This window comes from Euprymna scolopes, chromosome 11, assembly GCF_053919585.1.
Source record: "Euprymna scolopes isolate OS-2025 chromosome 11, ASM5391958v1, whole genome shotgun sequence".
NCBI lineage: Eukaryota > Metazoa > Mollusca > Cephalopoda > Sepiida > Sepiolidae > Euprymna > Euprymna scolopes.
This window is the reverse complement of record NC_136492.1, coordinates 85367640-85374427: the sequence shown is the minus strand read 5'-3', so window position 1 is coordinate 85374427 and position 6788 is coordinate 85367640. Positions and strand designations below refer to the sequence as shown.

Below are 6788 nucleotides of genomic sequence, written 5' to 3'. Positions count from 1 at the left end.
CTTTATAATGGCGTACATTTTTTTAATAATCGATCTCTCTCTCTCTCTCTCTCTCTCTCTCTCTCTCTCTATATATATATATATATATATATATATATATATATATGTATATATATATATATATATATATATATATATATATTTGCCTACAAAACCCACTTCTTTAATTGTGGTTACAAATATGCTTAAAATAATCAGCTGAAACTGAACGATATATATTGTATTGAGGGGAGGGTAAGAATTGTAGATAATGAAAACAAGCCACGCATGTGTGCTCCCCTCTTTAATATTATTATGTTTAGTTTTTCTTTTTTTGAATAGCATTTGTTCTAATAAGTATATACTATTATAAGGTAAATTGTCAAGGAAAGAATCTTCCTAAAAGTTAATAGATTAAAAGAAAAAATAAAACTATTAAAATTCCATTATTTCAAAATATTCAGTTACAGCATAATTGGACATGGGTCTAATATTTTAATTTGGTTTGAGCCCAAAACTGTAAATGTTAAGGGGTCAAAATAGGGGTCAAATTATAAATGATTTGGCCTCTGCGATCTCTACCAAAGTACCCAGCCAACTTTTGATCTAAACTTTATATTGGAATATACTCTGCTAACTCATTGACTACTTTTTGTAGACATATACTGCCTTCTTATATATATATATATATATATATATATATATATATATATATATATATATATATATATATACGGCATTATCGTATATAATATATATATATTATTTACTATTATATTATTTATTATATTATATATATTATTATATAATTTATTATATATATATATATATATATATATATATATATATATATATATATATATATATATATATATATATATATATAAATATATATACGGCATTATCGCGTTGACTCACCGGTTCTCCTCAGATTACTGAAGATAAGCAACGCTAAGCCTGGTTAGTACCAGATGGGTGACCATTTGGGAATTCTAGGTGCTGCATGTGCTGTGCGATTATCTCGGCAGTTGTTTCCAGTCGTTCTGTTTTTCACTTGCCACGTGTATTTAACAATGCCGTTTCAGGAGAGTTGTGGTTGGAGATTGCGCACCATCTGCCACAACAATTTTACGCCCACGCAACTCTTCGTAGGTATCCATAGTCTGCCTAAGACTGAAGAAGCTTGCTTTGCTGCTGATATTATATATATATATATATATATATATATATATATATATATATATATATATATATATATATATGTGTGTATATATATATATATATATATATATATATATATAGTGAGATAAATATATAATATACGAGGATTGAAGCTAATTATAATATAACTATATATTTCATCTCTTGCATTTGTTTTTACACAGGCCTCACCACATTATCAAGGTCAAGGGGCCAATCAAGGATAAGGTTAAAGAGTGTACAGTAGAAATTGGACAATATAGTAATCATTAATAATGAAAATTCGTAAAATTTGATAACTTATATCATCAAGAACTTATTTACGTTCGACTTGAACACAACCATATTGTAGTCAGCCGGAAAGCAGGAAAACGGAAGACAATTCCCCAGGCGTGCAATTCTAAGAAAGAAGCTTTGTTCATGTAATCTACGTTTATGTTTAGGAACAGATAAAGAGTGGGGGAATTATTGATAGTGTTTTCAACTAGACGAGTGTTTCTTGTGAAAGTTTGGCGAGGAGGGACCATAGACTGGAGCTCAGTCGAACACTTACCATGAAAATAACGATATATCAGAGACAAACTTGCAACATCCCTTCTGTGAGATAGAGGTTGCAGGGAAGAGAAAAGGGCATCTCCCACGAGGCTACGAAGTCTATTTTGAACTCTATCAAGGCAGGACAAGTCCTTTCTAGCAGCTCCTGCCCAAATGTGGCAACAGTATTCCATCCTTGGACGTGCCTCGCTCTTATATAGATAGAGAATTGCATCAGCAGTGAGATATCTACCGGATCGATAGAAAAATCCCACCATTTTCCCAGCGGCCTTGGCAACAGATTTTATGTACGTGTTCCATTTAAGATCAGGAGTTATGGTCAAGGCCAGAAGCTTGTCAAAACTTGAGGCCTCCTGAAGACAAGCGCCATACATTTCAATTGGTGCTAGATGTGGATCAGAATGTTGATGATGTAAAGAGAGAAGCTTGGTTTTAGATGCATTAAAAGTAACCAGCCACTCCTTTCCCCATTGTACTACGTGCTCAAGATCAGAGGAGGAGAATCGGAGAGAACTTGATCGTTTACTGTCTTAGATGTGATACCATAAATGGTAGTGTCGTCAGCATAAATGTCTACAAATGATGTAAGGATGTGATTTGGAAGATCATTAATGTAGATCAGGAAAAGAGTTTACAAGCTAATATTATTCTGTCTGATGCGAATACGATCAGCGCATAAATAATTACACGGATGAGCGATAAAACATAAATATTTGAGGACTCCCAGTAATCTGTTTTAAGAAGATATATTCTTCTCACATAAATTTAGAATTTTATAACAAACATACATTATAAACATCTAATAGAATAATAACATGTCTCACGCTACATCAGGAGCAAACATGTTTATTTGAACAGGAATCAGTCTACTCATATTCGTTATAGATTTTTTTTTCTTAATTCTAAAAAGAACAATGTTATACTTTGTTCTATGTACGTGTCTTTCTTAGTGCACTAAAAATTGATTAGAAATTATCTCCCTTTACCCGCACCGCTTGTTTAGAGGTTTATATCTTAATTTACACGATGAAGTTTTCCGAGACAGACTTTCATCTTAGTTTAGCTGTACCCAGCATGGCAGTATGGCAAAGTTTGTTTTTATACCTTTAACATCTCGATATTAATAGATATACCTAGTAAGAATTATCTGCTTTCGTTTATTTCTAATTATTTATAAATAATCTAAGCACTATTTTATAGTAATTTCACCTCGTATATAAACGAAATTTGTACCTGTGGAAACAGCATCTAAACTCTCAGAGTTCAGTTGTTACTCATTATAATTTGTATGTTTTCTATTTCTATGAACATTTTTGAATGTTCAACCGCGTTCTATTCTGTTAGTCTATAAATGTCCTCAATAACAATTTGGATTAACATATTTTTTGAGAAATGTGTGTTTATACCTTTCGATGTAAACTCTGTCTTTGGTCAATAAACATACGTTTAAAACATACAATATCTCAACGTCTTGATTTCGTTGGAAAGTTACGCTAACTGTTTTTGGGCTGCGGGCATTTCCACAAAATACAAGCATACTTGAAACAAAATCTTTCTATCGATCTCTCTATGTTTCCCCCCTCTCTCTCTCTCTCTTTATTTCTCTCTCTCCCTATATATATATATATATATATATATATATATATATATATATATATATATATATATATATATATATAATTAGAATAGCCAGGATCTTTCCGGCTCACCAATGTTTAGTAAGCAATGCGTAATCGACCGACTTACTGAATAACACTTATGAAAACAGAAATAGTATCGATTGTAAATTCAGGTTTAACCAAAATACTGAGTCTACCATTTGAGAATATCACTTGCATTTCTATTTGAAATCTCATTGTGTGTCCATGTGTGTGGCTATACACATAATCATGCACACACAAAGATATACATGCACACACACACACAGACACACACTCACTCACACACATACATACATATATATATATATATATATATATATATATATATAAATCATTTTGTCGCTAAACTCATATAATTGTCTGTAAACATTTCTGTCGATGTATCTGATATTCTACCTCTCTATTTATGAGTGACATTCAAATCACGTTATCTGCTTGCCTCTCTCTTTATATATATATATATATATATATATATATATATATATATATATATATATATATATATATATATAAAGAGAGAGGCAAGCAGATAACGTGATTTGAATGTCACTCATAAATAGAGAGGTAGAATATCAGATACATCGACAGAAATGTTTACAGACAATTATATGAGTTTAGCGACAAAATGATTTTACTGATGGACAGTTATAACTTGACACATGGAAATGAATAAATAAAATTATATTGATAGACAAACGGGAATAAAGATAATAATAATGGATGATCAGTAGACACATACGCACACACACACACACACCCACACACATATATATAATCAATGATCACTACATATACATATATTGCATATGCATACATGTATACACACACGCATATATATATATATACACGCACACACATACACACACATACACATACACACCCACACACACACACACATATATATATATATATATATATATATATATATATATATATATATATATATATATATTGATTCATATATAAATGTTATATTTGCAATTACTTCCGGTTTTTATAGAAAGAATAGATGGGAATCTCAAGAGAATATACGATTTTACACGGACTTCCTGCTTTTTACATTTGCTTTAAAACCCTTTTATATTTCTCAATATGATAACTGTGTAGTCAGCACAAACAAACGACTGCTTTAGCAAGTGTTATTACCGTAACTAAACTGCGTATCAAAAAAAAAGTTACTGTTGAATAGTCTGTCCCCACGTGCGATGATTTCCCAAAAGGACTTGGTCAGTCGGAACCTTGTAATATTAGACAGACATCGGGTTTTATTGTGACGCTTTACGGGAGGTCGGTGCGCATGTCCGGAACTACACGCTGGTAATGGTCCGAGCCAATAAGAGTTCTGATGCTCCCTGCCTGCTTTTAATATATCACTAATTTGGATCTCTGTTTTATTCATCCGTTTTTATTTCCTTTTTTTATAATTGGATGCGTATATGAGATACATATCGAATTAGTTGCATATTGAGATGCCAGGAAGTTGTGTTGTGATTTACTGGGTCATAAAAGCGTTTCTTATCGTTGTAATCGCCAGCATTAATGAACAAGGCGCTTAATTTCCAATCGATTGGGAAACATACACATATACTAATATGTGCGCGTGAGCGTGTGTGTATCAAATAGAATATATATATATATATATATATATATATATATATATATATATGTATATATATATATATATATTGATAAAAAAATCGAGCAATGTAAAAGCGTCGGAATATGATTAGGCATTTACTGATGTCGTTTATATGATTAGACATTTACTGATGTCGTTTGCGGGTATGGCCCCCTTGGCTAGTGTGTTATACTGTCGAGTATCAACTACATGTATCGACCCCTGGTTATGGCTGGTTAGGCTAATATTGCTGCAGTTAAGAAATGCGATACAACGAAACAAGCTGTCCGTAGATGACTGTATAGATATACATATATTTTTCGACTGAATTATAGAAAAGTGCATTTATACCCAAATGCGAGTTGGGAATAATCGCAAAAAAAAACAGAAACTAAATAACATCTACATAAAACGCGACACATGCAAACAGTCGTGCGAAATATCCTAGTGGTAGAAGTTTATGCTTCTTTGCTTTCCTCCCAATTACGAATCTCGCTAGATTCTCCCAGTCTGGTGAGTCGTAGCCGATCAAACAGGTGTCAGTCGATAATTTTATTTTAAGAATAATACGTATGCCGCTCTCCATTTGGGGGTACTAAAGTGTTCAAACAGAAAAATTTTCCTGATTCGCATTGAGGTAAGCATGTACTTCCGTATAATTCATTATATATATATATATATATATATATATATATATATATATATATATATATATATATATATATACATATAAAATTATATATATATATACATACATATATATTTATAAATTATATATATATATATATATATATATATATATATATATATATATATATATATATGCATGTGTGGTAATAAATGTTTTCATGACGACTAGTTCCTAAGTTCTCTCGAAGGTAGACCTTCTATGCGTTATATATATATGTATATATATATATATATATACATATATATACACATATATATATGCATATATATATATATATATATATATATATATATATATATATATATATACTTAAATGAGCGATGGTTTTAAAAGTTAAAATTGAGTATAATGGTTTAAGTGAGGGATCTCTAACAGGTGTATTTTCAATTTTATTTCTACCTTTTTCACAGCCGTCCGTTGTAATATGATATAATCTCTCTCTCTCTCTCTCTCTCTCTCTCTCTCTCTCTCTCTCTATATATATATATATATATATATATATATATATATATATATATACAGATATATACATATATATATCCTTCCCTCTTTCTCTCTCTTACTCTCTCTCTCTCTTAATATATATATATATACATATATATATATATATATATATATATATATATATATATATATATATATTTATATATATACCACCTGTGTAGTGGAGTACGGCAGCAAGAGGTTTGTAAACATTACATATATATATCGTCTGGATGACCTGGTTAGGAATACAGGCTCCAGGGAAATAAGTTATCATGCAAGTAGTCCAAAGCAGGAATTTTTTTTCGTTTTCTTTTTTACACAGTAATCACCACTTATCAAGGACCGGAAGACACTCAGGGATAAGGGTTATAGCAAGTACATTACGTTAGTATGGAGATTTGATGTAGTGTTTACTAAAGGGGGCGGTTCATTAGGAATTTTTTTACATTGTACTTGAAGACATCCAAGTTGTAATCCGGTTGGATGCAAGCAGACGGAACAGAGTTCCACAGGCATTCAGTTCTAAGAAAGAAGCTTTGTTCATGGAATCCGCGTTTTGATTTAGGCACAGATATAGAGTAGCGGAAATTTTTCACAG

At 31.0% G+C, this 6788-nt stretch overlaps 1 pseudogene; it reads left to right on the top strand.

The window, feature by feature from the left end:
* The first annotated feature begins 870 nt into the window (after positions 1–870).
* LOC145288319 (5S ribosomal RNA) lies at positions 871–987 on the top strand (annotated as a pseudogene).
* The last annotated feature ends 5801 nt before the right edge of the window (positions 988–6788 follow it).